This window comes from Lycium barbarum, chromosome 9 (assembly GCF_019175385.1).
Source record: "Lycium barbarum isolate Lr01 chromosome 9, ASM1917538v2, whole genome shotgun sequence".
In the NCBI taxonomy this organism is placed as follows: Eukaryota; Viridiplantae; Streptophyta; class Magnoliopsida; order Solanales; family Solanaceae; genus Lycium; species Lycium barbarum.
The window spans coordinates 94,521,299-94,542,639 of NC_083345.1; the positions used below are offsets into that span (position 1 = coordinate 94,521,299).

General features: G+C 37.4%; 1 long non-coding RNA gene across 1 annotated transcript in view; it reads right to left on the minus strand.

Annotated features, from left to right (window-relative positions):
* Nucleotides 1–21,113, minus strand: part of LOC132609086 (uncharacterized) — a 35,693-nt gene extending 14,580 nt beyond the window's left edge. Inside the window, exon 1 of the long non-coding RNA XR_009570679.1 lies at nt 20,817–21,113. This is a non-coding gene — a long non-coding RNA (uncharacterized LOC132609086). The remainder of the gene's footprint in view (nt 1–20,816) is intronic.
* Between the last annotated feature and the right edge of the window lie 228 nt (nt 21,114–21,341).

The following is a 21,341-nucleotide window of genomic DNA, read 5'->3' on the forward strand; positions in this document are numbered from 1 at the left end:
TTACACTAGTTTTGGTATTGATCTTTGATTTCCCTTGAATTTATGTTAGTGACATATGTGGAACCATCTAGAGGTCTTCAGAGAAGTGGAGAAGTTGGAAAAATGAGAAATTAGAAGTGGGAACATATATTTATACTTGGAAAATATTCAGCCCGACGGGAGTTATACGGACCACTATACGGTCCGTATAAGTGATCGTATTTCACCATCAGGGAAATCCCCTTTTCTGTAAGGTTATACGAACCCCTTATACGGACCGTATAAGTGGTCGTATAACCCCATTTTTTCTGAAGTTAATCTCGTCGTTTTGTTTGATCTCCAATCCTTATGGAACATTCTTAGTACTTGTTTAACACTTCATTAACAATCTAAGGAGCGTTATAACTTTTCCTCAAAACATTATTAAATCAACATTAGCTCGGTACTTACAAACCCCATCCAAAGCACGACTTATACTTTACATTCTTCAACGAACTTTCTTCTCTTGTCTCGAATGTCTTTGGAGTCTTAATTAAAATCGCCAAGTAACCTTTCTTACTTGTAGGGACATCATATACTTCTTACCCTACATTAGTCTATTTACCATGCAACGGCATAAAATATTCCGAGGTGTAACAACTACTTTAGTCTACAAAGCCTTTAATGAAGTACTAAAGACTGACTGTTTTTTCGGGACAATGCCCCCAGCATACCTGACTGTCTATAACTGTTATAAAGACTTAAAATAAATGATAAGGCCTCAAAAGAACTGAGCTCACTAATCAGCTGATGCTGGAGATCCTAGCGAGCAGATGCGTCGTCCTATAAATAGTTACCTGCATCAGGAGATGCAGGCCCTAGGAAAAAAGAAGGTCTGTACATTTGAATTACACTGGTATATAAAGCAACTGAAAGAAAGAACTGTAAGTGGGGTGCTCGGGAAAGGCAGCCCAATAAATAAAAAGGTAATAGATGCTGAAACTGAAACTAAAACTGTAAACTGAAATGAATAAGAGGAGTGGAGTCAGGAGTACTTCCTATTTTGCATCTCAATCCCCTTGCTCCTGTATTTAAATGTGAGGCCTCGGCCCAATAATAAATGCACAAAACTATGGCCTTGGCCTAGTATGTGTGTTAGTCTATGGCCTTGGCCAAGTATACGTATACATGAGACTATGCCCTTGTGCAAAAATACAAGAGTTGCCCTTGGGGAAAATAAAGGGTGGCCCTCGGGAAAAATGCAAGAGTTCAATATTCAACAATCATTATTAAAGAACTAAGACCCCATGAATAATGAACATTACTGAACTTAGACATGTATTCTAGAACTAATTATATGACCTGAAGCCTTAACCGTTTCTAAGCATATTGAGTTTCGAGACTGAGACTCATGGGTATAAAACACGAGCCTATTTAGATTAAGTTCTGAGTTCACAACGTTCAGAATGAAAATCATAAACGAAATACAAAACTAGAGAATAGAGGTTCTGCAACTATTCATGGAAGAAAAGCACAACTATAACTCTGAGGCAAATCGTAATAGTCAATAAATCATATCGTAGGGAGAATTATCAACATTCCCAAACGTAGAGAGAGTTAGCCTCACATACCTTAATCCCAGCCTTTGAGCATAATACAACGTTCGTCAACCCTTTCAACCTTAATCTATAACAATACAAGTCAAAAGGATTCAATATTAGTAAGAATCTTCATATTTTGGTCATCTAAGCATTTTGATCAAACACTTGGTGGATATAAAGCTCCACAACTCTCATCAATGGTGTTTCTACACCCAAATACCCATTCTCTTGCTCCTAGATGATTCTAAAATCTCATATTGCTATAATCAATATCATTCTTCATCACCCATACGATAAAAAACACTATTAATCAATAATCAAAAATCAACAACCTAAACCTATAACCGTTCATGCTTTTCCATAAAATCCATCAACTGATATCTCATGAACTTATAGTATATTGTCATCAATACAAAGCTATAGTCAATTAAAGGATGTAGGTGTTACCTTTTTGACGATCAATTCTCTTGAATTCGGATTTTAGGGTTATTTCGTCCAGAACTAAGTCTCAATTGATTATCTATGAATTTGAAGGATTTACTCATGTTAATAAGGAGTTGGAGAATTGAAATTAACTTAGAATCATCATTAGAACTTACCTTGGATGGTGGAGGGATCTTGGAGGAAGTTGGGTTCTTGAGAGCTTCCCTTTCTAGAGCAAATTTTTGTGTTTGGGATGTAGAGAACGAAGTACGGCTTTTAAAACGACTTATCCGGTGCACAGCCGAGCAGCTGAAAGCCTGACCGCACAGCTGACCCCGCAGCAAGGGTATTAATGTCTAGTACCTGAAGGGTCTTTGCGCAGACTGCGCGGTGTCTAGTAAAACGCTCATAACTTTTGCACAGAGAACCATTCGGGCTCCACCATTTATGGATTGAAAGGTATTTCAAAGTGATACAACTTTCATGTTTGAAGTTTTCTCAAATTCCCAAAGGAGTTTCACTTAAAAAGGCTGGAAGGAAGACCTTCCATAAACTTAGCCGATTCTATCGAATCTTAAGCACCTCACTATTTATCTTGATTCCGAAGCAACTATTTCAACCTATACTCATCCTGATAGGACTTTACATGTCTAAAATGTCAAATTAATACTCATTTAACATATCCACACCTAATTTGAATTTACGGAGTGTTACATTATCTCCCCTTAGGGATCCTTTACATGTCCTGATTATAATTATAGTTGACTCTGAGACTTTACGAAAATACGTGAATGCTGAACTGGTCATGAACACGTGAATATTGAACTGATGAGATACTGATCTGAATAAGTACCGAACTGAATATATACTGAACTGAAATACTAATGAACTAACTGAATACTGAATACTGAAAACATGGAGCTTATCGTATGAGGCCTGAATACTGAGCTGACATGAATGTCTGAGCACTGAGCTGAGATGAATGTCTAAATATCGAAAACATGAAGGTTATAACATGACACTAATTTTAGCTTGTAAGTCACTAGGCCAATCCTTCACAGGATCTGGTATGGTCCAAATATATTTGGGGTTAGTTTCCCTCTCTTCTTAAATCACTTGATGCCTTTCATAGACAAATCTTTTAAGAACCGCTCAATCGTTAACAAAAAACTCTGAATCTTTGCGTCGTACATACGAATAGGATTTCTGGCTACTCTTAGTTGTTTTCAACGCTCCTGAATCAACTTAACTTTCTGCATAGCCTGATGGACCAAGTCTGGCCCAAGCAAATTCTAATTTCCCAGCTTTATACCAACCAATAGGTGAATCTACAATTTCGCCCATACCGGGATTCAAATGGTGCCATCTTGATACTGGAGTGATAATTATTATTATAGGCAAATTCAATGAGAGGCAAGTGATAATCCCAAATAACTTTGAAATTTAGGACACATGCCCTTAAATGGCCTCAAGAGTTTGAATAGTGTATTTTGTTTGACGATCTGTCTGAGGATGAAGGAGTGTTCTGAGGTTTACCCTTGTGCCTAGTCTTTTCTGAAAGGATTTCCAAAGATTCATTGTAAACTGGGAACTATGGTCGGAAATAATGGGCACTGGAACCCCATGCAGTCTGACGATTTCCTGAATATATAACTTAGCATAGTCCTATGTTGAATCTGTATTTTGTTTTTGGCAAGAAGCGTGTTGACTTGGTAAGTAGATCTATAATTACCTAATCTGAACATGCTTTTGAATTGAGCAAGATAATCCTGTTATAAAGTTCATATTTACCATCTCCACTCAGGAATGTGTATTATGTGGTAAAACACCAGGCTTCCTGATGCTCAAATTTCACTTACTTACAATTTGGACACTTAGTCACTTACTCTGTTACATTCTTCTTCATATCGTTCCACCAGTAATTCTCCTTAAGGTTATGATACATCTTAGGGGAACCTGAGTGAATGGCATACCTAGAATTGTAGGCTTCTGACATGATCCTCTCTCTAAGTTCATCTACATCTGGAACACATAATCTGCCTTGGTACCTCAAAGTACCATCATCTTCCCCTTGCTCTAAAGTCATGGATTTATTCTTGTGAATCCCCTCTTTAAACTTCAATAAGGAGGGATCATTAAACTATTTCTCCTTTACTTTGACCACTAAGGAGGGTTCATCCCTGTTCTGAAAAACAACACCACTATCTTTGTGGCCCAAAAGTTGAACTCCTAGGTTTTGCTAAACAATGAACTTCTCTCACCATAGTTCTCTTGTATGCCTCAATCATGAGCTAAACTTCCCAATACTTGATTTATTTCTGAGGTACTTCCTGAAAATACTCATAGTATTGTTGTGCACTAAGTCCTTGACTAGTACTTTAAAGATTAGAGTCTCGTGTAATGGCACTACCCTCATGACATATAACTGGGCATGATCTTATAGCTTTTCTGTGATTGCCTAATCGATAATAACTGAACTTGACACAAGTCAATCGACGATCATTCTACTCACTTCGTATTTTCTTATACACGCGAGGCACATTCCTTATGGAGATTGTCTTATTTTGCCCTTATTACTGAACTGAGGTTCTTCATATCTAATGCTAACCCTACAGGATTTCAAATGTCCAACTGAACTTACTGACGATTTACGCATCTCTCTCTTATACCAAAGGGCAAGGTCTTATACTTGCAGATCTATCTCTCTTTTTGGGATCCATCTAACTTTCCCGATCTTTTGCAGTTTACATATCTTATAACATTGACGACTCTAAATTTTGACTCACTTCTAAGTAGATCTCCCTTACTGGAAAACTGAATTACTTGCATAAACGGGGGTCTAGTGTATTCATCAGTGTCATACCCAATCTTAATGACTTTGTTTCTCTCACACTGTCAATCATAGGGAAACCTTTTTTTGATAACTCTTAAAGGCTATTCTTCTGTAGCTTGCTCTCTTACTACTTAGATGATTTGTTTTTTCACTAATTTCTATACCTCGAATTTAACGTAAACCCTTTGGATTCTAACACACATTTGGATTGATTCAAACTGTTACCCACTTCACTAGTGTTATCCTGACTAAGGAAATTAATCATATCCCTACTAGCTCTGCTGAAGTTGCTAAGTCACTGTATTTGCGTAAGACTTACCTACTATTCTTCAACTAACCACTTGGTAGCCTCATGTTCTCCTATTCTGCTATGAATAGCCTACGTTATTTCTAGCTTTCCCTCATCATCTGATCCTATTTTGAGGTTGTATACTATCTTTTCTGAACTACAGCCATGAATCACACTTAGGACAGTTATGTCTCTCTTAAATGAACGATTAAAGTGCCTAACCCCAAACTTCCCATACACTTCCAAATTTACGCTAGACTATACACATGTAGGGTAAATACTTAATCACAAATTCCTAGAGGGAGATGTCACATCTTCTTATCTCATAGTAGTATCTACTTCTTGTAGTAACTTACTAACATCGTACTCTCTGGTTCTGCTCTGAATAAACTTAAACAACTAAAACCATTCCTAGAAATTTGATAGCGTCTGCTCATGGATTTCATGTCGTACACCATCTCTTTTAATCATGTGCTTAGGCCGTGTGGACATATCCTTACTTTGCAATACCAAAACATTTCAGAACCATAGATGACTCGCACATAGACTCTTTTCTATTCAAAACCGTGGTGATCAATTTATGCTCCCCTGTGGCTAAAAATATAACATGTTGACTTATTGGGCTTTACATTAGAGCTATCATTATTATACCTGTGGCTACGTCTGAGGATGCCCTTGAATCCTGACAACCTGCTAAAACATATAAGCGGTTCCGACCTCTGCCTCCAGTATCCTGTCTTGTTGAAGGATAACCCTTTAGGTAATGACCTTGTTGATCGCATCCAAAGCAACCATCCAAGCCTGAACGACACACTCTTGGGTGCCTTCTACCACACTTGTTGTACGTAGGGTGTTTAGGGCCTTTGTAGCCCACACCGGCCTGTGGTTGTGAGTCTGCTGCTCTAAAATCTAGATTCTTCTGATTAAACTTGGACCTCGGAACAAGTGCATTGGATGTAGAAAGAGCAGGTCCTGACGACCCATTCTTAAAGAACTGCTTGTTTCCACCTTCATGCGATTCCCCATGGTTGAAGTTGCCTATGGACTTAGCTCTCTTGCTAAATTCCTTGTCTTTCTCTTTCTGCAGTTTCTCCTCTTCTTGAATTCTGTCCTCATTACCTTCGGTAACCTATTTCGCTGATGAGCAATCCTTCAGACGGGGACCCTGTTGGCTACACCCAAAGCACCCATAAATTCCTAAGCGGCACACCCCTTTGTGTCTCTTACCACACATGATGTGCACTTGCTGTAGATAGGATTCTGAAAGCCCTTTTTTCTCATACCGTCCTGAGCTGGAACACCAGTGGTAAACAGAGCAGGCCCTGATGACCTACTGTCAAAGAACTGTCTAATTCTATCTCTTTGCGGTCCTTCAGGGTTAAAGTTACTCGCAAATCCCTGGTCTTTGGAGCGAACTCCCTGAGTCTGAGAGTCTACCTCTAGGGTAGCATTAGTGGCAGCCCTTTGGCTCATAGTTGCCTTTCTCTTAGTAGACATTTCTGGAAGGAATGAAATACGCATGAGTTAGAAGAATTCCTGAAGGTATAGCTCTAATTGCACAATCTAGAGTATGAAAGAAGTGAGACAATCCTGAATATCTTGGTAGTTAAGCATTTATATGTGTGGCTAGCAGACTAATATAAAGGAAACTCCACTGGACACGGCTTCATAGACTCCATAGGGCATTTGAACCTAGTGCTCTGATACCAAGCTATGTTTCACCCCGAACCTGGGCATGGACGTAATGCGGCACCCGGTGCCTGACTATATGTGATAGAGGGAACCAGCTGGCTGGTTGAATCAATATTTGATATCAAAACAAACTGAATGCGGAAATAAAACTAACACATACTGATCTACTAAAAGACTTATTGAATAAATCATGAAGTGTGGAGGTACTAAACAAAGTCTGAAGTATAACAAAGTTGCCAACATGGCTAACATACAAGCCTGTGACTCTGACTGACTACTACTCTATTCTATGAAGCCTCTAATGAAGAGTACTACAAACTGACAGTTTACCGAGACAAGGCCCCCAGCATACCTGACTGTCTATAACTGCTATAGAGACTATAAATAAATTATAAGGCCCCGAAAGAAACGGGGCTCACCAATCAGCTGATACAGGAGATCCTAGCGAGTAGATACGTCATCCCATAAATCATTACCTACATCGTGAAATAAAGGCCCTGGGTAAAAAAGACGTCAATACATTTGAATTGCACTGGTATGTAAAGCAAATAAAAGAAAGAACTGTAAGTGGGGTGCTCAAGAAAGGGCAGCCCAATAAATAAACAGGTAATAAATGTTGAAACGGAAACTGAAACTGTAAATTGAAATGAACAAGAGAAGTAGAGTTATGAGTACTTCCTGTTCTAAATCTGAATCCCCTGTCTTCCTTTATTTATATGCGGGGCCTTGACCCAATAATAAATGCACAAAACTATGGCCCTGGCCAAGTAAGTGCGACAGTCCATAGCCTTTGCCGAGTATATGTATACATGAGACTGTGCCTTTGGGAAAAAAATACAAGATTTGCCCTTAGGCAAAACACAAAGGTGGCCCTCGGGTAAAATGCACGAGTTCAATATACAACAATCATTATTAAAGAACTGAGATCCCTGGAATAATGAACATTACTGAATTGCAACATGTATTCTAGAACTGATTATGAGACCTGAAGCCTTAACTGTTTCTAAGCATACAGAGTTTCTAGACTGAGACTCATCGGTATAAAACCCGAGTCTATTTAGATTACGTTCTGAGTTCACAATGTTCGGAATAAAAGTCATGAATGAAATACAAAACTAGAGAATAGAGGTTCTGCAACTATTCATGGAACTAAAGAACAACTATAACTCTGAGGCAAATCGTAATAGTCAATAAACCGTATTGTAGGGAGAATAATCAACATTCCCAAATCTAGAGAGAGGTAATCTCACATACCTTAATTACAACCGTTGAGTGCAATACAAAGTTCGTCAACCCTTTCAACCTTAATCATAACAGTACAAGTCAAAGGGATTCAATATTAGTAAGAATCCTCATGTTTTGGTCATCTACGCATTTTATCAAACACTTGGTGGGCAAAAAGCTCCACAACTCTCATCAATGGTGTTTCTACACCCAACAACCCATTCTTTTTCTCCTAGATAATTCCACAATCTCATATTTCTATAATCAATATCATGTTTCATCACTCAAAAGATAAACAACTCCATTAATCAATAATAAACAATCAACAACCCAAACAAATAACCGTTCATGCTTTTCTATGGAACCCATCAACTCATATCTCATGAACTTATAGTCTATAGTCATCAATACAAAGCTATAGTCAATTAAAGGATGAAGGTGGTACCCTTTTGACGATCAATTCTCTTGAATTTGGATTCTAGGGTTCTTTCGTCCAAAATGAAGTCTCAATCGATTATCTCTTGATTTGAAGGGTTTAACCATGTTAATAAGGTGTTGGAGAATTTAAATTAACTTAAAATTATCATTAGAACTTACCTTGGATGATGGAGGGACCTTGGAGGAAGTTGGTTGTTAAGAGCTTCCCTTTCTAGAGGAAATTTTTGTGTTTGGGGTGTAGGGAACGAAGTAGGGCTTTTAAAACTACTTACCCAGTGAGCGGCCGTACAATGGAAGCCCAACCATAGAGCTGACTACACATCAAGGGCAGTAACACTATCTCTGGTACGCGGTCGCACACCTGAAGGGTCTTCGCGCAGCTGGCCGTGCAGACTCCGCAATGTCTAGTAAAACGCTCATAACTTTTTGCAAAGAGATCCATTAGGGTTCCACAATATATGGATGGAAAGGTATAATGGATTTTCACTTAAGCAGGCTGGAAGGCAGACCTTCCATAAACTTAGCTCATTCTATTGAATCTGAAGCACCTCACTATTTGTCTTGATTCTGAAGCAACTATTGCCACCCATATTCATCTCGATAGGACTTCACATGTCTAAAATGTCATATTAATACTCATTTAACATATCCACACTTAATTCAGATTTACGGAGTGCTACAGAGATCAAGGTCCAAGAAAGAATTGGTGAAAGAAAATTACAAAGCTCTCATAGCCATTGAAGATTCAGACTCTGACATTGAGAAAGATATCTGGGAAGGTGATCTTGATCTTAGACAGTTGATGATATTCCTAGAGACAAGCTCATGACACTAGTAATAAAGTTAAGTGAGGAGTGTCAAAACATGATCAATGAAAGAGCTAAGCTACTTGGGACCATTGCCAGGCTAACAAAGGGGTCTAGGAGTATAAAAAGAGAAAAAATTAAAGGAATAGGGAAAATGTCTCACTCACACCAAGACTTCACCTTGAAACCAAATCGAAAATCTTAAAATGTCTACATTCTTGGAGTAACCTTTTTCCTATACACTCATAAAAACTCTCAATTTTAGTATATACTCTCCAGTTATCTTTCCCTAAACCACTCCTTCCTATTATATACATGAATATAACTACAGAGCAAGGGAAAGATAAAAGGAAATTAGTTGGAGCATATAGAAAGGGTAAATGTGTTAAAATCTCTGAAATAGGGGAGAGAGAGTGAAGAATAAGTAAAGCAACGACTATTCCAGAAAAAGAACTAGTTGAAGTTCCAAGATTAGCTCAGATTGACATTTTCAATTTAATGGGAAAAATGAGTGATGAAGGCGTAGGGTTTCGTGGAGAAATAAGGAATGATAAAATAAAGAAAAACCATGTGAAGAAAATGGTAGATCTTCCTGGGGTAAGGAATGGAGCATGATCGGAATATTGAGCTGCAACTGCCAGAAGGTATTATGAGGGGAATAAATTAAGCAAGATGAGCTCTTGTTCTGCCAATGAAACTACCCTTGTAGCCAAAGCCTCTAAACACCCTTTAGTTAGGACCTTCTAAAATGTGCCCCAGAAAAATTCTTAGCATCTAAGCTCCCAGTTAAGTCAAATGATCTGATGAATGTAATTGAAATCAAGGGACTAGAATTGTACTCGTTGATACTAATAAAAGGATATTTTTGACTAATCATTGCATATTGTACATATCCGTGCCTCGTATATGTGACTCGAATGTTTTGACTAAAATGAGTGACTATTCTTATTTTGTGCATATGTGATAGCCCCAGTGCCATGGGTTTAATATTGAAAATCGCCTAATCACTCTGAGATTATCTTTTTAATGATGTCACAAGGGGGAAGATTAATTAACTGTGCATTTATATTTTTCGACTCATGCTAACATGGTTTACGTTGAGAAAATCTGGAATATAAGATGGATAGAACGGGTTACACAGTTAGTGTTTGTCATCATAAAAAAGGGGGAATTTATTGACATAAAGCCATAGGTGAAGTTTTGATGATTGACCAAGCAAGACTTGGAACCATAAAACTAGCTTACGAACATGCTAAAGCAAATGCAAATGACAATAATGTTCCAAGCAAGAAAGTACAGTGAATTAATCAGGTCCAGATACATGTTACAACTGAACAAAGCTAGACAGTTGATTGAGAAAAAGCAGAGGCTTTAGTAATGTAAAAGGTCTGAAAAGGCAAGCATCACAGGATGGTTAGAACAAGTCCATAGATATGTTTCATTACAAAGGAGCATATACATGAACCTAAAATGCAAGTATATGAGTCAATACAAAGACAAGTGCAATGAAGTAGATCAGAGAGAGAATGAATGGTGCAAATACATGTTCCATCAGATTCAACAAATGCAGTGGATGAATGACCTAGACACGAGAAGATCATGAGAAGAGCAGGTGAAGGTGACTTAAGCTATCATAAGACAAGGTTCAGAAGAAATTGTCAACTAAAGGGTTTGCAGAAAAAGCACATAAATGAGGTTAAACAGATGAACTGGGTCTGAAAACATGTTCCAATGCAGAGCAAGAACATATCAGAGTCAAAAAGTGATCAATGGTAGAGTGGTAAAGAAGTAGAGAAGACCAGTTGCAGACACAGAGCTTACAGTTATATGAAACAGGTATGTCAACATGTTCCAGCCAAGATATCAGGAGCAGTTCAACGGCAGATGAAGAATGAAAGAGATTGGTGGATCAGGTACATGAACATGTTCTATCTCAAGCACTGCAGTGATTCAGAGGCAGATCAACTTGGTGCATGAAACAGGTTTGTGAACATGTTCTAGGGCAATTCCAACAACAACTAGGATTTACAGAATTATGGAAAGAACTTGGCGGTCAATTATGTGCCTTTTGACCATTTTGTCCCTATTGACCAATTCCCGATATTATAAAGCGTTTCTTGTGAAAACTTAAGGATTTAAAATCTTTAAGTGATAGTGTTTGACCAATAGTTAACTTTTGGGTAAACGGACCTTTTTCGAAATTTCGTCAATTCGGTGAGGTCTGGAGGGTCGATTATGACTTGGTGGGGTGGATGGTTTGGTTCTCAAGGAATTTGGTTGCGTTTTGGGCACTTGGTTGGAAACTTTATTTGTTCCGTTTAGCGGTTGACTTGGTGAATTAGACTTCTGTTGGGAATTTTGAGGCTACAGGTGAGTTCGTAGCGTATTTTTATATGTGTATCCATATTTGTTTTGTGTCCGGTAGGCCTCGAATTGATGTCGGGATTTTGGGAGTGACTTGTGAAAAAAAAAAGATTTTTTGGTTGCTGATCTTCTCGCCATGGCGAGCCCAGTACAGCCATAGCGTGACCGCCATGATGGATCCTAGCCCGCTATGGCGAGGACCTGCAGTTAATGAAATTCCACCATGGCGGATGGCTTGATTGCTAGGCCGGGACCGCCATTCTGATCCTTTATACCACCTTAGTTGATCGATGGGACCAGTCCACTATTTGTAATGCCCAAGTTCGAATCATTATTCCAAACCTTCGAAAACTTAATTCGAAGAGCTTGGGGAGGCGAATATTGAAGAAACTTGGTGGTATCATCTTTAGGGGTAAGTTCCAACCTATTATCTTGCTTATTTACCTTTCTTCTTTGAGTTTCCATGGTGGTTTAAGGTCCTATGGTGGTGGGTGATGAGACCTAGGCTTCTAATCATGAAACCCTTAGTATAAATTGATTATTGTTGATTAACTTACTATTTATATCATCTAGAAGTGTAAATTAACACACTCTAGGGTTGAAGTGCTTGATAGTCAAAGAATCTATTTATAAGACTCAGGGTTTTACCCAAATTTGGGGGTTTTGACAAATTGATGAAATTGAAGGGCCTAATGTGATTAGAAACCCATGAATTTAAGGATTATGATTGTTGAGAACCATGGGCAAGGTAATTTCACCCTTAATTTCCCATTTTTCCCTAGTGACTCATTAGGGGTATTCTGGGTATTTTGAGTAACGTTTTCCGAATTGATTTCTTGTTCGATTAGTTGGTTGTCGCGGTCATTTACTTACTTGCGATGTTATTTACTAGACTACCATCATTCTTAAGAGCTTCAAAAATAAAAGGCTCGTGTGGAATAGTTTGTGGCTCCTGTTCAATAGTTAAGGTAGGTTACGGCTTACCTTAGTTAGACTTTGATTAGCGAAACGTATATATTGTGTAGAATTGTCGGGACAAAGCATGATTAGGTCTTCGGACATGATGTCTGGTTGGATATTACCTAGGTTGGTATGACTTATGACTATTTAGGCTTGTCGCCGCTATTTACGCATTGTGATGGTGTATTTTTATTTGTACTATGGTGATCTGGGATTGTATTCTATTAGGCTGGTTGATTGTGGCTTGTTGACCTGTTATTGTGATTAGGCTTGTTGCTTTAATTTCTATGTTGTGATACGTTTTGCACTCATTTCTCTCTTGTTATTTCATTTATCATCGAAGAAAGGAAGGATAATGAGATTATAATCGTGTTGTATAATTATGATGAAATCATACATGGCATACATTCTCATTTCACATGTATAATAATTTCGAATTATGACTTGGTACTGATGATGATACATGAGGCACATTTGACAGGGGGTGAGGATGTGGCCTATTTATGAACTCGTGATCCAAGGTATATTCAGGAGCAAGGGGTACATGGACTTTTTGGGTCCCCTATGGGTCATGACTATTCAGCGAACAATGCCTTTAGAATATGTGTACAGGTTTGAGGTATTTGGCCAATGTATTGCATTGCATTGCACAACATTGTATTTTATTCTGCATCATCATATGGCTCTTCACGTCTGATTTGGTATGGTCTGTTCGTATCATTGTGGTGGCATAGATTGGATTATGGAGTAGGTCAGATTGCAAAGTAGTGACTCTGCCTAGGTTCAGAACTTGATTTTGTGATTATCGTTTGAGATTATTGAGATTCGACAGACATGTGGTTTAGAAGTTTCATCTTAGGTTATTATTCGGTTATGGGATATTATGTGACCTTGGTTTGGGTACTATGTTCCTATCTGCTTATCTTGTTGATTTTATGCTTATATCTGTGAACTAATCTTAGTCGCCCTATGATGCTTACTCAGTAACTGTTGTTTGTACTGATACAACTCTTGTTGTACTCTTCTTTTGAGTGCAGAGTCTATTACAGGTTCTATTTCTGATCCTCGAGAGTGTTTCCCGAGATGGCATTGTTAGAGACTTAGGGTGAGCTACTGCCAGATCTGCAGCCCGAGTTTCTATTCTTTGTATACTTGTCATCTATTTCCAGACAATATTCCTTTTGGTGTTATGAGCCTTGTATGGGAACATTTAGATAGTTCTTGTTATATATGCAGACATATGTGTTTATTAGTAGCTCTTGTGCTGACTTAGACCAGATGCCTCGGGTAGAAGATGTATTCCGCACTTATTCTCTTTTAATTGATATTAAGATTTAATATTATTACATTGTTCTTCCGCTTTGATAGATTGCATCTTGGGTAAGGGAAGGGTTCACCTACCAAGTTGGGAAATGGTAGGTGCCCGCATGACTAAGCGATTTTGGATCATCACAAGTCGGTATCAGAGCCCTATGTTATCGGTCTTACAAGTACAAGAGCATTTCTAGTACAGTTTTGTGAATCGGTGCGATGAGCTACGTATATCTGTGAGAAGCTATAGGACATTTAGAAAACTTCTAATTCTTTCTTTCTTTCATGCTGCTTCATTCAAATTGGTATCTAGTCGATTCCAATTAGTATATGAATTTCTTTGTCTTATTCTCCCACGAATAATGGAAACTCATTTCCTAAACTCTTATACGAGCGGTTTTGTTATGACATGGCTTGGTATGGTACTAGATGTGTCTTCCTGATTCGGACGCGTGACTAAGTTCAGTATCCAGCTACAACTTGAGGTTTACGTTGTGTGGGATGGTGGTTGTTACTGTTCGCTTTTACGCGGGTTAAGGTATAAAAGTAATTTGTGGTTGTTGGTGCCCTAAATTGGATATTTAGTGTTTTGGAGTCGCCACCTAATTTATTCAAAAGGATAATTAGGAAAAATCGGGATTAAAGAGTTTTTCAGACCGAGGAAAAGTCTTTTGGACCAGAGTTTGAGGTAAGGGTACTGGTGATCCCCCAGGGAAGGTTTTAAGCACCCTGGTATTAAGGATCCGTAGAATACGGTTAACCTGCGAGCTTCACTGTAAGGTTTATTTATTTGTTTATGTGTTAAAGTTTTTCTTCAAAAAGGTATAGCATTTTCATGTTTACATCATCATCTCCTTTGTAGAAAAAATTCGGCAAAAAGCCCCTTATAAATAAGGGGTTTTGGTTTAGAAAATATCCGCGTAAACGTTCAACCCACTTCGTTCCAGGACCAGGACACACCCGGGAAGCTCCCTAGTAGAGTCGCTACTATTCTAGTCGTAACGAAATGTGTTTAGTATTTACGGGTTTGATATACTTATAAGAAAATATGGGATATATTTCCGTTTTGATATATATATATATATATATATATATATATATATATATATATAAGTCCATTTTGTTAAGTCCATTTTAGTGAAGCCCAATAAGCCTGAACCATAATCCACATAACCAGATCCATCCAACCTTAAATCAGGCCCAAAGCCAACTTGGTCCAAATCATTTAGTCCATACTCATTTTTTGACGGAACAAGACTCCGTCATGCCCAAAATATGCATATGTACCAAAAGAATAACCATAAGCTCCTCCGGACAATGGAGTGCTCTCTCTATCAGCTGACAGCTACTGAGGACCTGGGTCAAGCCCACCTCCCTGTCTACCTGTGGGCATGAACACAGCGTCCAAAGAAAACGGACGTCAGTACGAATATTGTACTGAGTATGAGAGGCATAAACAATGAAGAAAAACATCAATAATATAATGAGAATATCAATATGAAACATCTGGATCTGATTGACAATCATAAGGGAAGTAATGCATGTTGTCTTCCTCATACTCATCATCATGTCATATATGCATAATATGCAAGCTGTTCGTCCATGTCGGAACGTTGTGATAATCAATAACATTAGCCCGCGTCCAGGCCTCCCGCGTCCGGGGTACCATCTCATGCCGCCCACTAGTGGTGTCTGCCCATGCCAAAAGGTCATGGTGTATCCGTATAGCTGCCCGCCTTGGCGGTGACTGCCCGGCCAAGTAGGCACGGTGTGAAATGTTCATGTCATGCTTATCATAAAATACTTATAGTAATATGCTTATCATCATATGCTTATCTTATCATTGTACGTGCATAAGGCTCAAGATCATCTTTACTCTATCGGGGTGACCTAAGGTCGTGATCCCCCGATCCCATTATGGAGCAATTACTGACATTCTGCCTCACCTTAAAGGAACTAGCACATAAGGTGAGTGTAGGCAATAAATAACATCATTATCATTATAGCATCATCATACCGTATCGCTTATCGTATATAGACATTTATGAATATAGGCTTTTAACTTTCCGGAAAATGGGAACTCATGGAGAGGGTAAAGAGTTTACACTATAGGATTCATGCCATTAGAAGGAAAGGACTAGCCTCACATACCTTGGTCGTTTAACTAAGCTATCGCTCACTTGTTCTCCTTCGATATCACGTCGTTACCTTCATGAGAGAATTCGAATTAACATTAGTTGATTGACTACAAGAGCGCGTCGTTAATTCTAGGAAAACTTGGGCAGCACTTCCTTTGTTTATACTACCTTTCCCATGTTCTATATCAACTCCCAACATTCACAATACTACTCACAATATCACAATCAACAATCATCATTTATGTATATTTAGCAAAATCCACCATTGTCCTCCAATTTTCCCATATTTCTCCTTATAACTCATCTTTGTGTTTTCACGCATTTAATACTTGTTTCATGATATGAACATCATTATAACGTATTCATAATCACAACTCTTCAACTTTCATGATTCAATTCCACTATCATTCAATTATGTCACTATTCACTCAGTAATGACCCACTTTCTATGTTCTTCTACGTTTCAAGTATCTAAGCCTTCCAATACCTTAAACAACATGAAACGATCATGAAACTTACCTCGGATGATGGTTGAACAAGTCTTGAGTTGAAATACTTCACTTAGACAAAATCCTAGTTCCACCTTCTTTGGAATTCCTTCACTTAGATGAACTATGAGGAGTTTCACACTCTTGATTTCATGAATTTGGGTGTTATTGATCTAGATTTTCACTTGAATTCTTGGTTTGGAAGTGTTTGGAAGTTTCTAGAGAGAGATTGGGTCGTGTAGTGAAAAGGAGAAATAATAAAAATGAACTTGGATCATATTTTTATAAATACAAAACCAGTCCCGATGCCATTATACGGTCCATTATACGGTCCGTATAATTGACCGTAAAACTGGCTCAGTGATCACCCCTTTCTGTGTCAACTTGACGGTTCATTTGACGGGCCGTATAATTTTATACGGTCCGTATAATCTACCGTAAAACCCACTTTTCCTCAACTTCTTTCTGTGACACTTTAACGGTTCATTATGCGACCGTAAAACCATTATACGGTCCGTATAACCTACCGTATAATTCACCAGTTCACTGAGTCTTATTTTGTCTCTTCGTTTAATCTCCGATCCTTACGGGACCTTCTTAACAGGTTTTCAACACCTCGATACCAATCAAATGAATGTTACCACTCGTCTCCACAACATCGTATACACTATATCCTTGTTAGCCTATTCACTGTACGCTTAACGGGAAAATTTTCGAGGTGTAACATTCATTTTTTCAAATAAGCCCGGATCTTAAACCTCAAGCCCCAAATTTCATATAGTCTCATATCCATTGAAAACAACCTCAAATTCGCCACTTTTGCATTTTTAAAATATTCCACGTTTGATGTCTTTCTTCAAGTGATAAGCCCCAAATTTGAAAAACAACAAAGTTATTGCATCAATTTCATCTATCAATCCTCAGTTCAATTATGCATCAAAGTCCATTTAAGCAATTGGTATTTTGCTAATGAGCTTAAGGCCCAAATCAGGTTCCAAATGTATTTTGCTAAGGACCAAAAGTCCAAAACCATTTTAACCAATCTTGAAAACGCTTAGCTCTTTAGTAAATCTTTAACGTCTAAAAATCCATCCGTTTGACATTACAAAATTCTGTTTTATGCCATCTTAAAGTGATAAGTTTTGAAAAGAAACTTTTAGGCGATTTTCCTAAAATACGGCGTATTTTCCTTAGTTCTAACGTACATAAGGGTTCCACTATTTCACGTGTTTAATATACAACACGTCCATATACAAATAAAGTTAAGAGAGGGAGAAGTGTATTTCTTTCAAATTGATGGGCCTACCCAAGCGCATCAGTGCCATTTTCACCCATTGGCTGGGACTTCAAATATATATACGCTTCCCTTTTTATTATTTCTCCACAGACTCGATCAAAGGGGATATTGGGCCTTTGGCCCAACGAGTTTACGCAATAGGAATGTCCCAAATAATGAGATTTCATGCAAGCAAAGAAAAAGGAGGCACGAATTAGAAAGTAGCTTAAAAAAGCTGCATTTAAATAAAGAAACATGTAGCACAACTAAGTCGTATAAATAAATTATTCACCCCACTTAAAGAAAATTTTACTAGAGACACATCAACTCTCATGGGCTGAAGCAAACATAAGAGACATGCCCAAATATACAAATAGAATGAAACAACTTATAAAATCATTTGCCCACAAAGTAAAATACACATACTTTCCAGCCAATATACCATGGATATACACACCCATAGAGATGGTAAAGTAGCACAAAAAAGGGAAAACTTTCACCTTCTTATTCCTGATGTCACACAAGATCCAAGGGACTTCTGTGAACCCTAGGCATGGTAGATATCAGGGAAAGCTTAAGCTTAATCCCCAAGTGCTAAATCACCTTTTCATTTATGTGATTAGTTATAGTATACTAGGAAAAGTAATGTATACTTAATTAGTACCCCAAACAGCTTCTTAACAGAATTTTGAGTATATTAACTAAGTATCTAATAGGTTGCAGTTTAAGCATTAGTAATATTAGAACTTGAAACAAAATTAGGCACATTATTACAACGCTTTGTCAAACAATAGAGAAAAATAGACATAATCCATGATTACACAGGGACAAACAGTATGCACAATCATATTAGATCAATATTTAAGCAAATCTCTTATAGATAATTAAGAAAAAAGTAGACAGTCATGACGATATAACCAGTTTTCTGAATTGTTAATTAAGGCAAATTATCAAATGGCTTTCCCAGTCAACTTCAAGTGTAGAAAACTACTAATGAAAACCATCAATATCTCTCCCTTCAGAGGTTTTAAGAAATAGACCTAGTATAGCTATAGAAGGCTTTCATGAACCAACAGTTATAGCAAATCCTCATATGAATTTCTAGACTATAGCTGATACTCCAAAATAATCCACTACGTCTTGAATGAACAAGTGACACTACCACAGACAAACAAAAGATCAGACAGAGTGTTTATCAAATTAGAACTTAATCAAATTAACCCATTCTACTTATGTAGCAAGCCCATCAAAGGTCTAGACAGTTTTACATTTGACTCAACTGTACCGGATTCAAAATACCTAAGTCAACTTTCAAATTAATCATTTAGTGAGAGAAAAATGGAAACTTATGTTTTTGAAACAAATTCTGGACCTAAGTGGACCATTTTTTAGTTAATAGGTGTAAATAACCTCTTTTTGAAAGTCATTATTTTTCAATCGAGGCACCAGTATGGCCATGAATCACAACAAGTCCCAACTGGCTGTGCAGAAAACCCAAACAAACTATAGACTCAACCTAAACTATTAAAAAGGGAAGGTTTATTACCAACCTGTAACTACACTTGATATAACCTTATGTGGATATCATAATCTGTACTTACTACTTACTTAAACAAGTCTTAAATCTGTACAGAATTATATGGCCCCAAATAGACTTCTTTAAAAAATAATAAAAAGAATGTGTTGTAGACTTAGGCAAGAACCTCCACATCTTTATACTTTTTTGCGCTCTTCTTTTTAGACAAGTTTTAGACTAGGTACCTCTAAAAAAAAATAACATGATACTATTCAAGAAAAAAAAATTCACATAAACACATATTTGTTTCAATCATACTTAAGAGATCTAACTGAAATCTTTATCAATAGTCAATTAAGGATTAACATGAATCTACTACTATCACATAGTGACTTTGCAAATAGTGAGTAAATCCATCTATGGTTCTTATCAAGTCAAAGACATCAATCAAGAACATCATAGCAAACTACCACATACAACCAGTTAATACAATGAGAAGTTGATGACAAAGGAATTATGTTAGGCTAATATAGAATAATCAATCATTCAAGACACATATTAGCTAAAATCAAACCTAGTGCATGATCAACAATCTATAGCTTTCAAGTTTATATCATGATTTAAACCAGTGAGCAGGTTCAAGGGGTTCCAAAGCTTTCCATCAGTCTTATAGAATCATGTGAACCAAATAGATTAACTTACCCTGATCAGACATTACTTAATGAACTCAACCATCACTAATAGGCATGGGTTGTCAAACAAATGACAAATTTAAGGTAATTTTACTAAAACATAATGACAAGTGATTAAACAGCAATAGACGGACCTAAATATACCCTAAGCAATCACTTGAATAAAGACAGAGCAATTTCATTATTAAATCCTAATCTATTACCTTAACAAACTTAATCTAACACAAGCAAAAAATTAAACAAGAACGAAAATACAAAGAAACTAAAATACTAAGATAGGAAGATTACCTTCTTTTTATACAGCCTTAGGTCAAAATGGAACTTGGAAGACTTCTAATGCTCTCCTCAAAATCTCAAATTAACCAATATTCACCGCACAAGAATATAAAAACTAAAATTTTAAACTTAAACTCGAACTCAAAAAATTAAGGGTGTTGAATACTTCAAAACCCTAAGTATTTCGAGTTCCTTTGCAAAAGTGAGATTTTTCAGATTGCAGGCCTCTCCCCTTTTCGGTAGAAGTGGGGTTCTTTATATAGGACTCCTAAATTTATCCAACCCTAGTCCCAAACGATATGAGAGTATAGCAAATCTGAAGTTTGCTTTTCTCACCGCCACATCTAATGGCTATGAAACAAACACACCAACGATTTAACGGTCAGATTCGACCTACGGAAGGTCAATCCGACTGGTTCTCGAAGAACCAATGAAAAATCGATATTCAAACACATGTAAACAAAATCATTAAGGATTTTCAGAGCTTTTGACTATTGATTCACAAAAAGCAAAGAGAAAAAGGAACTATACCGTGTTTAGGGTGAATCTTTGGGTGGTGATAGGTGAGAAATGGCAGAGCATTTAATGCTCTTGCCATTCTTGACCAATCTTACAACTGTAAAACCTAGGTGGACCCTCATCTTTGCTAGATTCGACATAGATGACAAGGAGAGAGATGAGGATTGCCATGGCGGCTAGGGTTTCCTCAAGAGGGAAACCCTTCTCACGCTAAGGGTCGTTTGTCCTGTGAAAAATGAGAAAGATTAAGGGGTTTTACCACTTTAAACGCAGACTTGGGACCGTCGGCCTTAATGGCATTGACTCGGTCCATTTGAAAAAAGAAGAGGCAGGCCCGATTATATATATAAGGGACGAATTATGCAAATTAATGAGTAGGCAAAAAATTTAAAGGGATTAATTACTAAGCATTTTAATTTAAACTAAATAATCAATTAACTTAATTTTTTTTCACAAAATCAAATTTACAGGGCTGGCTTTAATTGAATTAAAGCATGAATTTGTTATTTTCAATCGTAGCCCTGTTTGACTAACTAA